Source organism: Schistocerca cancellata, chromosome 6 (assembly GCF_023864275.1).
Source record: "Schistocerca cancellata isolate TAMUIC-IGC-003103 chromosome 6, iqSchCanc2.1, whole genome shotgun sequence".
In the NCBI taxonomy this organism is placed as follows: Eukaryota; Metazoa; Arthropoda; class Insecta; order Orthoptera; family Acrididae; genus Schistocerca; species Schistocerca cancellata.
Genome location: NC_064631.1, coordinates 670,452,423 through 670,466,193, shown reverse-complemented (window position 1 = coordinate 670,466,193; position 13,771 = coordinate 670,452,423).

Genomic DNA, 13,771 nt, shown 5'->3' with positions numbered 1-13,771 from the left:
CCTCCTGCATTTCAGTACAATTTTCCATTGTTGCAACTTCTCGATAGACCACAGCATCATCTGCAAAAAGCCCCAGTGAACTTCCGATGTCATCCACCAGGTCATTTATGTATATTGTGAATAGCAACGGTGTCCTATGACACTCCCCTGCGGCACACCTGAAATCACTCTTACTTCGGAAGACTTCTCTCCATTGAGAATAACATGCTGCGTCCTGTTATCTAGGAACTCCTCAATCCAATCACACAATTGGTCTGATAGTCCATATGCTCTTACTTTGTTCATTAAACGACTGTGGGGAACTGTATCGAACGCCTTGCGGAAGTCAAGAAACACGGCATCTACCTGGGAACCCCTGTCTATGGCCCTCTGAGTCTCGTGGAAGAATAGCGCGAGCTGGGTTTCACATGACCGTCTTTTTCGAAACCCATGCTGATTCCTACAGAGTAGATTTCTAGTCTCCATAAAAGTCATTATACTCGAACACAATACGTGTTCCAAAATTCTACAACTGATCGACGTTAGAGATATAGGTCTATAGTTCTGCACATCCGCTCGACGTCCCTTCTTGAAAACGGGGATGACCTGTGCCCTTTTCCAATCCTTTGAAACGCTACGCTCTTCTAGAGACCTACGGTACACCGCTGCAAGAAGGGGGGCAAGTTCCTTCACGTACTCTGTGTAAAATTGAACTGGTATCCCATCAGGTCCAGAGGCCTTTCCTCTTTTGAGCGATTTTAATTGTTTCTCTATCCCTCTGTCGTCTATTTCGATATCTACCATTTTGTCATCTGTGCGACAATCGAGAGAAGGAACTACAGTGCAATCTTCCTCTGTGAAACAACTTTGGAAAAAGACATTTAGTATTTCGGCCTTTAGTCTGTCATCCTCTGTTTCAGTACCATTTTGGTCACAGAGTGTCTGGACATTTTGTTTTGATCCACCTACCGCTTTGAAATAAGACCAAAATTTCTTAGGATTTTCTGCCAAGTCAGTACATAGAACTTTACTTTCGAATTCATTGAACGCCTCTCGCATAGCCCTCCTCACACTACATTTCGCTTCGCGTAATTTTTGTTTGTCTGCAAGGCTTTGGCTATGTTTATGTTTGCTGTGAAGTTCCCTTTGCTTCCGCAGTAGTTTTCTAACTCGGTTGTTGTACCACGGTGGCTCTTTTGCATCTCTTACGATTTTGCTTGGCACATACTCATCTAACGCATAATTTACGACAGTTTTAAACTTTGTCCACTGATCCTCAACACTATCTGTACTTGAGACACAACTTTTGTGTTGAGCAAACAGGTACTCTGAAATCTGTTTTTTGTCACTTTTTCTAAACAGAAAAATCTTCCTACCCTTTTTAATATTCCTATTTACGGCTGAAATCATCGATGCCGTAACCGCTTTATGATCGCTGATTCCCTGTTCTGCGTTAACTGTTTCAAATAGTTCGGGTCTGTTTGTCACCAGAAGGTCTAATATGTTATCGCCACGAGTCGGTTCTCTGTTTAACTGCTCAAGGTAGTTTTCAGATAAAGCACTTAAAAAAAATTCACTGGATTCTTTGTCCCTGCCACCCGTTATGAACATCTGAGTCTCCCAGTCTATATCCGGCAAATTAAAATCTCCACCCAGAACTATAACATGGTGGGGAAATCTACTCGAAATATTTTCCAAATTATCCTACAGGTGCTCAGTCACAACAGCTGCTGAGCCAGGGGGCCTATAGAGACATCCAATTACCATGTCTGAGCCTGCTTTAACCGTGACCTTCACCCAAATCATTTCACATTTCGGATCTCCGTAAATTTTCTTCGATACTATTGCACTTCTAATCGCTATAAACACGCCTCCCCCTTCACTGTCCAGCCTGTCTCTGCGGTATACATTCCAATCTGAGTTTAGGATTTCATTACTGTTTACGTCTGGTTTCAGCCAATTTTCTGTCCCTAGTACTATATGGGCGTTGTGACCGTTTATTAATGAGAGCAGTTCTGGGACCTTTCTATAGACGCTCCTGCAGTTTACTATTAGCACATTAATATTGTTATTCCCAGTTGCATTTTGCCTACTCCTACCTTGCCGCGTCTCAGGAGGCGTCTTGTCGGGCCTAGGGAGGGGATTCTCTAACCTAAAAAAAAACCATGTGCACTCCACACGTACTCCGCTACCCTTGTAGCCGCTTCCGGCGTGTAGTGCACGCCTGACCTATTCAGGGGGACCCTACATTTCTCCACCCGATAGCGGAGGTCGAGAAATTTGCACCCCAGATCTCCACAGAATCGTCTGAGCCTCTGGTTTAAGCCTTCCACTCGGCTCTAAACCAGAGGACCGCGATCGGTTCTGGGAACGATACTACAAATAGTTAGCTCTGATTCTACCCCGCGAGCGAGGCTTTCCGCCTTCACCAATTCCGCCAACCGCCTGAACGAACTGAGGATGACTTCTGAACCCAGACGGCAGGAGTCATGGTGCCGACATGAGCAACAATTTGCAGTCGGGTGCACCCAGTGCTCTCTATCGCCGCCGGTAGGGCCTCCTCCACATCTCGGATGAGACCCCACCGGCAAGGAGACAGAGTGAACACTGGCCTTCTTCCCCGACCTTTCCGCTATTTCCCTAAGGGGCTCCATCACCCGCCTAACGTTGGAGCTCCCAATAACTAATAAACCCCTCCCCCCGTGTGCCTGCTCGGACCTTGCTGAAGGAGCAGCCACATGTCCACTCACAGGCAGAGCGGGCGATGCCACACGGCCAGCCTCCTCATTGACCCTCCGCCTCGTGCGCCGCGAACGCCGCTGAACCCGCCACTCCCCTTGGGGAGAGGATGGCCCAATCGCGCCCGGTACCCGCGAAGATGTCTTGACAGCAGGGATAGTGGGTGAAGCATGTAACACCTGGGGTGAACCTTGCGACGCACCAGACTCCCCACTGCCGCTACACTCTGAGGCAGCAGCCTGAAGACGGCTGACAGCGGCCATCAACACGCTCAGCTGTTCGCGAACAGTGGCCACCTCCTCCTGCGTCTGTACACAGCAGTCACACATCCTATCCATCCTGTTGTTGTTGTGGTCTTCAGTCCTGAGACTGGTTTGATGCAGCTCTCCATGCTACTCTATCCTGTGCAAGCTTCTTCATCTCCCAGTATCTACTGCAACCTACATCCTTCTGAATCTGCTTAGTGTATTCATCTCTTGGTCTCCCTCTACGATTTTTACCCTCCACACTGCCCTCCAATGCTAAATTTGTGATCCCTTGATGCCTCAAAACATGTCCTACCAACCGATCCCTTCTTCTAGTCAAGTTGTGCCACAAACTTCTCTTCTCCCCAATTCTATTCAATACCTCCTCATTAGTTACGTGATCTACCCACCTTATCTTCAGCATTCTTCTGTAGCACCACATTTCGAAAGCTTCTATTCTCTTCTTGTCCAAACTAGTTATCGTCCATGTTTCACTTCCATACATGGCTACACTCCATACAAATACTTTCAGAAACGACTTTCTGACACTTAAATCTATACTCGATGTTAACAAATTCCTCTTCTTGAGAAACGCTTTCCTTGCCATTGCCAGTCTACATTTTATATCCTCTCTACTTCGACCATCATCGGTTATTTTACTCCCTAAATAGCAAAATACCTTTACTACTTTAAGTGTCTCATTTCCTAATCTAATTCCCTCAGCATCACCCGACTTAATTTGACTACATTCCATTATCCTCGTTTTGCTTTTGTTGATGTTCATCTTATATCCTCCTTTCAAGACACTGTCCATTCCGTTCAACTGCTCTTCCAAGTCCTTTGCTGTCTCTGACAGAATTACAATGTCATCGGCGAACCTCAAAGTTTTTACTTCTTCTCCATGAATTTTAATACCTACTCCGAATTTTTCTGTTGTTTCCTTTACTGCTTGCTCAATATACAGATTGAATAACATCGGGGAGAGGCTGCAACCCTGTCTTACACCTTTCCCAACCACTGCTTCCCTTTCATGCCCCTCGACTCTTATAACTGCCATCTGGTTTCTGTACAAATTGTAAATAGCCTTTCGCTCCCTGTATTTTACCCCTGCCACCTTCAGAATTTGAAAGAGAGTATTCCAGTTAACATTGTCAAAAGCTTTCTCTAAGTCTACAAATGCTAGAAACGTAGGTTTGCCTTTTCTTAATCTTTCTTCTAAGATAAGTCGTAAGGTCAATATTGCCTCACGTGTTCCAACATTTCTACGGAATCCAAACTGATCTTCCCCGAGGTCGGCTTCTACCAGTTTTTCCATTCGTCTGTAAAGAATTCGCGTTAGTATTTTGCAGCTGTGACTTATTAAACTAATAGTTCAGTAATTTTCACATCTGTCAACACCTGCTTTCTTTGGGATTGGAATTATTATATTCTTCTTGAAGTCTGAGGGTATTTCGCCTGTCTCATACATCGTGCTCACCAGATGGTAGAGTTTTGTCATGACTGGCTCTCCCGAGGCCATCAGTAGTTCAAATGGAATGTTGTCTACTCCCGGGGCCTTGTTTCGACTCAGGTCTTTCAGTGCTCTGTCAAACTCTTCACGCAGTATCTTATCTCCCATTTCGTCTTCATCTACATCCTCTTCCATTTCCACAATATTGTCCTCAAGTACCTCGCCCTTGTATAAACCCTCTATATACTCCTTCCACCTATCTGTCTTCCATTCTTTGCTTAGAACTGGGTTTCCATCTGAGCTCTTGATATTCATACAAGTAGTTCTCTTCTCTCCAAAGGTCTGTTTAATTTTCCTGTAGGCAGTATCTATCTTACCCCTAGTGAGACAAGCCTCTACATCCTTACATTTGTCCTCTAGCCATCCCTGCGTAGCCATTTTGCACTTCCTGTCGATATCATTTTTGAGACGTTTGTATTCCTTTTTGCTTGCTTCATTTACTGCATTTTTATATTTTCTCCTTTCATCAATTAAATTCAATATTTCTTCTGTTACCCAAGGATTTCTATTAGCCCTCGTCTTTTTACCTACTTGATCCTCTGCTGCCTTCACTACTTCATCCCTCAAAGCTACCCATTCTTCTTCTACTGTATTTCTTTCCCCCATTCCTGTCAATTGTTCCATTATGCTCTCCCTGAAACTCTCTACAACCTCTGGTTCTTTCAGTTTATCCAGGTCCCATCTCCTTAAATTCCCACCTTTTTGCAGTTTCTTCAGTTTCAATCTGCAGTTCATAACCAATAGATTGTGATCAGAATCCACATCTGCCCCAGGAAATGTCTTACAATTTAAAACCTGGTTCCTAAATCTCTGTCTTACCATTATATAATCTATCTGATACCTTTTAGTATTTCCAGGATTCTTCCAGGTATACAACCTTCTTTTATGATTCTTGAACCAAGTGTTGGCTATGATTAAGTTATGCTCTGTGCAAAATTCTACAAGGCGGCTTCCTCTTTCATTCCTTCCCCCCAATCCATATTCACCTACTATGTTTCCCTCTCTGCCTTTTCCTACTGACGAATTCCAGTCACCCATGACTATTAAATTTTCGTCTCCCTTCACTACCTGAATAATTTCTTTTATCTCGTCATACATTTCATCAATTTCTTCATCATCTGCAGAGGTAGTTGGCATATAAACTTGTACTACTGTAGTAGGCATGGGCTTTGTGTCTATCATGGCCACAATAATGCGATCACTATTCTGTTTGTAGTAGCTAACCCGCACTCCTATTTTTTTATTCATTATTAAACCTACTCCTGCATTACCCCTATTTGATTTTGTATTTATAACCCTGTAATCACCTGACCAAAAGTCTTGTTCCTCCTGCCACCGAACTTCACTAATTCCCACTATATCTAACTTTAACCTATCCATTTCCCTTTTTAAATTTTCTAACCTACCTGCCCGATTAGGGGATCTGACATTCCACGCTCCGATCCGTAGAACGCCAGTTTTCTTTCTCCTGATAACGACGTCCTCCTGAGTAGTCCCCGCCCGGAGATCCGAATGGGGGACTATTTTACCTCCGGAATATTTTACCCAAGAGGACGCCATCATCATTTAATCATACAGTAGAGCTGCATGTCCTCGGGAAAAATTACGGCCGTAGTTTCCCCTTGCTTTCAGCCGTTCGCAGTACCAGCACAGCAAGGCTGTTTTGGTTAATGTTACAAGGCCAGATCAGTCAATCATCCAGACTGTTGCCCCTGCAACTACTGAAAAGGCTGCTGCCCCTCTTCAGGAACCACACGTTTGTCTGGCCTCTCAACAGATACCCCTCCGTTGTGGTTGCACCTACGGTACGGCCATCTGTATCGCTGAGGCACGCAAGCCTCCCCACCAACGGCAAGGTCCATGGTTCATGCGTTCATGGGTTCGTTCCTAAGGAATGAATTTACTGAAGAGAATTAATCAACCTTTAACTAGAGTGGTAATTCACTAAAGGCGGCTGTTTATTCACTAAACTGTGGTTGCTAGCCACTTCTTGTAGAAAACAATGAAAATAGCACTATCTGTCTCTGGACTGTATTGAAAACAAAGACTAGCACTACTGGCACTATGGTTGACTAAAGGGATTCTGTATCCAAAACAAACACGAAATCTATGGAACACTATTAATAGCACCCGACAATTAAAGCTTCCTAAAAGCAAATACACACGGAAGAAGAAGTGACAAGTAAGAAAACTACAGTTAATACTTAAACTATGGTAGCTCGCTGCACAGCAGACGGCAGTAAACTTATGTAAAGCTATCATAAAAATATTTCTACGTGACCTATCATGCTTGAGTGAAGGAAGGAAAATATGTATCTGTGTTTATGTAATGCCAATATGTAATATGTTTGTATGTTTTTCTACCTATGTGAAAATCTGTATGTAACATGTTTCCATCTATTTATCTGTACTTAGGTAAAGCTAAATGATATACGCTCACTTGTATATGTTATCTGTACTTGTTACGTATGCCCATATGGGAAAAATGATCAGACTTGCATAACCTGAAACTATCTGTGGACGTTTACTACACGTCGCTGAACTTGTAACTACGAGGAAATGGTCAGATTCAGCAACAGGAAACACCTTCCACATCTGCAGGAAAACTTCCAAATACAAAAAGCAATAATGGAGAAGAGACACACAATAAATGACCAGACAAGCGTCAGCAACCAGAGTTTATTGAAACTAATAAAACATAATGCTGAGAAAGAACAACCGCCCTAGACAGCACAAAATAGTTTCCTCACCATAGATCATCCAACACTATGTCATAGTATAGCAATAAATTTCACACTCTGTAACCAGGACATGTAAGCTCCATTCAGATACACACAAACACACACACACACACACACACACACACACACACACACACACACAAACAAACAAACAGACAAAAAAGATAATTACCCCCAATTAAATAAGAAATAAGTACTTTACAAAAAAGACATCTCCCCTCTCTCTCTCTCTCTCTCTCTCTCTCTCTGTCTCTCTCTCTCTCTCTCTCTCTCTTTCTTACACACACAAACACTGAAATAAAATAAGGAACAAATAAATAAAAATATTTATAAAAATTTAAAAATCTAGAAATTAATCTTACACACACACGCAGTCTCTATCTTTCTCTCCCTTTCTCCGTTTAGTCAAAAAATGGAAACACTTACGTCTCCGCCACTATCAAAACATACAAATGACGAATGCATTATGTAGTGAAACAAAACACGTAATTTGGCGAGAGGACAATGATACTTCCCAACTCAGAAGTATAAATATGTTAGGTGCAGTGGATGTGTTATGTGCAAATACTTAGCGCATATACTTGTTAGACGATGGAGAATGTAATAAGCAACAATAAATCAGTGAGTAGAACAGAGTAAAAACTGTTTGTAGTAATAAGGAAAGTATGCGAACTGTTAATGATCATAACAGACGATATTGTAAGAGAGAAACCCATATTGTTACAGTGATCCCTGAAGATGCTATAAAATGAAGCGAAAAGCGTCTTGTCTTAATCAGACTTTTATTATGGTAGCTAAATACAGCAGTTAATCTATACAACAAGTGTATGTGCAAGTGTGGAAAAAAAAGAGGCCAAAGTACAATGAAGACAACACGTAAATGAAAGTAGGTAAATTTCCTACAGACATCAGGATTCAGATATTTGTCTCCGAATTAACGATTGGAACTCAAGAGCTGGGCGAATATTTACATATTATGGCTGTCGCCGAAAAAAAACACTTTTTTCGCTCCAAAACTTTGTTATTAATGACTGTAAATTAATGAATTCCCCATAATTTTAAGCTCTATACAATGTAAACTGGTTTCATCCGTTATGACAGCTACAGAACTAAGTTAAATTTCCATACCACATTGTATTTAAATTTTGGGGAAATGTAACTCTGTCTGTCACGTCTTTTCATTTTATTTATTCTGATCCTTCAGAGGAGAGAGGGTCAAGTACGTCATCTGGTACCTGGGTTCCCAGTCTCTAGGTCCTACGAACTTTCCATCCCTGCCCCCCTCACCCCCCCTCCCAACACCCTCCCCCCCTCAAACCCCCTCAAAAAGGAAGAGAAAAAGGGGCAACTTTCTGCTCGTTGACAGTGGAAGTGCAAAGGTTGTATTTCGGTGTTAGAATCGAATGACAACAAAATTCAGTAAGTTATGTTTACACGTCATCTTAAGAATGGAATCAACCGTATGTTTTATTTGTGATGAAGTGATGGATAATGATGTACGTAAAAAGAGGTCTGAAACCGTTTATCACGTTCAGCAGGAAGAAACAAGGTGGTGAGCATGTGGAGCTAAGTAAAAAATCACCGATTGAGGCTGATTAGCGATGTCGTACAAACTACAGTAATGAAAGAATGATTCCCACTCGTTTCAAGAACGTGTATTATGGTAGGGAGCAAGTCAAAAGACGTTCTACTAAGGCACCTGTCAGTTAAAATAGTCGTTGCTTTATTTTATATTGAAACTTCCAAGTTAGTTGCTACTAGTTTAATTAAATTTGGTACAGATTGCCTACTTCGACTGTATTGCCATTGTCAAGTACATGTCTAGCTGTGCGATACGTATATATTCCATCATTGATGAATCCCTCATTTAATGTTCATAAAAACAGCGATAGCTGACCACAGGATTCATCACTGATGCAATATATACGTCTCGCCCAGCTAAATGTGTACTTGTCAATGGAAACACCGCCGAAATAGGCCTATTGTACGAAATATAACTATTAGGAGCTAATTTGGACGATTCAATTCAGAATGTAATATTACGTGTTCATGCTGTGGTCACCACTACACAAATAATCATAGATTTATTTGAGACCTCATCACAACGCCCGAGTTTATAGAACAGCTAAGAAAAACATGCCAGCTGCAATACTGTATGCCAGGTTCGATTTTTGAAACTCAAGGAAGTTAAATAAGAAAACAAGAAAAATGCGATTAGTTGGACGAATTGAGTTACATGCGATACGTACCTTGGTCGTACAAAAGTTAAATGCATATAGCCTCACTATCCACCAGAGAAGCTGTTTCACGAGGGCATTCACTGGGAGTCTACTTTTATGTGCAGCAGTGGTTATCCGATCAAACCACACTCGATGATCATCAAAGAGACCCCAACGGGTTGGGGTAGAAAGCAACAAGGAGCATTCTCGCACCACTGTCAACCACTTCGAACCCTGCACTGGGCTCGATACTCCGGTATACTCCTTGTGAATGTCACAATGGCTGTCAACGCAATTGTGGATGTAGGGAGGCAAGCTTTCATCGCTCCCCGATGCACATCGTGTGAATGGCTGTGTGAAAACTTTAAGCCCGCTAAAGACAGCATTGACACAGATAAAGAAATGACCAAGAACGGACTGAAGAAAGATGCTTACACGGTGCGAAATGTATGTCCAATTTCATAATTTATTTCGTAATCACTCATTTGTCCTTGAGATAAGAGACGAGTAACAAGTTGTTGTTTTTTCACCACCTCTTTCATTTTCCCGACGCTGACGAACAACCTGAACCTGTGTGAGAACCCACCAACTTCGAAGATCCTCAGCCGGGACCCTCTAAACGAAAATGGCACATATAGCTCCTACCCATTTAACAATGTAAGACGTAATCATATGTAATACGATAAAATAAAATGTAATAAATTTTCAAGAAATTTCGTTGGTGTTTGAACTTTTTTCTAACCTAATTTCTGCAATCTGAACTATTTAGAACTTCATTAAACAACTTCAACATTATTCAAACTTTATATATGCGATCTAAATAAAGTACGTCCAGAGAGCTTGGAGGAATTCAGCGACGGCCTGTACAAATGTATTAGTTTTTTGAGTGGAAAGGAAGTGGTTTTGCTGAGAAAGAAGAAATACGCCAGTTTTCCATCGGCGCTTGAAGCTCAACGATTCGTGTGAGACAAATACCTCAAGAACGAAATTTTTAGGAACTCTCACGTACCTTCATTTCTAATGGGGAGATTATTTACGAAAAGATTATAGTGCCGCAGTTATCAGCGCGTCAAAAATTGTAATTTTTACTGTGTTTGAATTTTTTTTTTTTCAATTTTGTGCCACTAAATTTGTTTGGAAATCCTCACATTCGGAATCAGCACCCCAAGAAATATATAGAAATGAAAAAAATTCAAACTACTCTATAACCTTCCTGGTAAAAACAAGAACTGACTGGACCAACTACGACCTTTTTTTCTACTTTACCCTTCTAATATAGGTCATTAGGGTAGCTGTAACCTCTTTTCATCTTTGGGGTTATTAACGTTTTGCAGGTGTCATTCAGTTCGTTATCTCTCCATCCTTGAAAACCAAGTTTATTGTAATAAAATGCGGTATTTATTTGCTATATAGCTTGTTGTTGCGCCTTTCGCTCGCCTTTCCATCCTCGCTGTTTCTTCATTGGCAAGATTTCAAAGCCACTGAACTGCGTTGTGACTCGCGCCAGAGATACTTCTTCGTGCCAGCCTTTCGACTGCTATTTTTGGCCGCACAATTTCAGTGTATTGACGTACTCTTGCTGACATACACAACGTGACCCCAACATCACTACACATTTGTAATTAAACAGCAGGGAAAGACTGCAAACAGTTCACATTTAACAACATACTAACCAACGGAGTGGTAAATTTCAAATGGAAACACAAGACAAGAACAACATATGGAACTTGGGAATACACTACAGAATGATGACAGGCATTCAGCAAGACTCAGGTAAGTTCGGGAAGCATTAATCTGTTGACTTGCAGTCACTGTAAATTGTTTGATTGAGACAGACTTACAGAGATTTAAGAATAAAATACAACATGTAAGACCATTAAACATTAGTAGCACACACTTCACACTAGAACTGAATCTCATTAATGACATACGAATAGACCTTGAAGTCCTAAGAAACAGCATGTACCATTACCAGTTTTTGACAACTGAAGAAAAGTACCACATCCAGAATGCTCTTTCGCAGGGGAAAAATCTCTTTCGTGACCAATCAACACTTTGCAATAGGAGACTATTCAACGCACTACGTGAAATATGAAACATATCTCTCTCTCTCTCTCTCTCTCTCTCTCTCACACACACACACACACACACACACACACACACACACACATACACACACACACACATACACCACACATGCATCCCCTTCCAGTTACAACCACGTCCGCCCCCCCCCCCCCCCAACCCCCAAGCACACACACACACCCTCATTAATACATGAACGTCCAAATTTTGATCGAAAACAATCATATAATTGTGTTTTACTAGGAAGTGACTGCTGATAAGCATTATTGTTCAAACATGAGCGCTGAGTTTAAAAATGTGGGATGATTAAATTCGTCATCTGTTATCAGTTGTCTGCAGATGGATTTATTAGTGTCTTCAAATACTAATTATGTGGTTATACTCAAGTCGCCAAAACACTGTGTCATATACTCGTACTGAGAGGTCATGTGACGTGCAGATGGCTAAGAGATTACGAGAAGTGGGCGTGTAGTGAGCACACTATCTGCAGCACTGATCAGTCGCGCATTACTGCTTTCGTCCTTCATTACAGCGCGAAACGTTTGCCTGTATTACACTTGGCAGTGCATTACGAAGAGATATGCGTAATCAACACTGATGGGATCTATGTCCAATGCATCAGCGAAGAGTGGTGCTGTTCTAAATGTAATCCACAATGATTACTATCACCGACAACTGAAGAGGACCATCAAATTATCTGTTGCGCTCGTGCGGAGTAAGGGACGTCAACAACGAAAACATCTTGATGATGAACCTCTCACACTAATCACAGTTATGTATCGACAGTTGTCAGTACATTCTGCACTAGACCTGCTATATAGGCAAGTCAAGCGTCCATATCTACAAACAGCTACTATCTTCGTTTTTGTGTTTTACTTATCCGTATACAGATGCTATTTTGTAGAAAATAGGTTTTAATAAGTCTATATAACGCAACTAACGATGAACAAATAGTGGAAGAAGGATACAGCCCTTACTACGAAATCATCAATTACATAAAATTATCCTAGTGTTCTGTGTTAGATCGGAGGGCAGATATAAAGCTCTGATAACGTCATATGCCAAAGACGAATGTTAGCAAGAACTTTGAATTTCAGTTCATTAAAAGTCATTGGCTACTGTCATTGCTCATACTTTACGCATGTTAACTTATTGTTTGTGGAATTCCGACTTTGTGTTGGCAGAAGGATCAGAAATTTTATTTAATTTGGTACTTCATTAATATTCTTTTTCAGTTGTGTTAACATTTGAGTTTAGAACGTATGATGTCATTTACAAACCATAAACTGAGTCGCTCTCACGTAAATTGTGAAACAACTTGATGTGTAACATTTGAAGGGTGGAAATGTCAAACGTTCCACGATCCAAATGTCACGTTTGTCCGCAGAAACAAAAACCAGTATATGTCGTTTTGTGTATAACTTATTTGTATTGAATAAATTGAGAATTTTTTCTGATGCCAAATAGTTATGCTGTTCATCTCATCACTGCAAAAAAAGTGAGACAGTTTGGAAAATAAATAATTTAATAAGAACATTGTAGCTGCCTAAAAGAAAGTTTTTGCATGAAGTGCCGTAAGTAATGAGACACTGCGTTTTATTGCCGATAATGCAAGTACAGATATACACCAGTAATATTTTAACTCGCAGAACTGTGGCAACAAAAAACTAATTCTCACATCTTTCGAATTTCTTAGAAGAGAATAATAAAATTAAATTTGGAGAAATTGTCAATACTGAGTGCTGTTCCTTACATGACAACATTCTTGCTACGAGATGCAAAGTTTACTGTAAAATCCCCTGTGCAGTTGAAGAAGAAATGGCATCATCAAGAGGCATTTCTGATTTGCGGCTGATTAACATGGCCGTCTTCCAGATGAAGTACACCACGTCGTACATTAGCCATGGTGCGAAAACGGAATGTCATGTGGAGAGGGCCTCCCGTCGCTTAGAACGGTCTGCTGGTGCTGCTCTTCTTATTTGACGCCACTTGGGCGACTTGCGTGACGATGAGGATGAAATGATGCCAAAGACAACACAACATCCAGTTCCTGGGCAGAGAAAAGCTCCGACCCCCCCTGGAATCGATCCCGGCATGGCATTCTGCCACGCTGACCACTCAGCTATGGAGGCCAACAACTATAGTGTTAATACTTTTGAATACGTTGACAATTCCCCATTCTTGCCTTTCAGAGTAAGACTTTGTACAAGCTATTTGGGAGGGATGAGTTTGAGATACTTTGGTCATTCTACA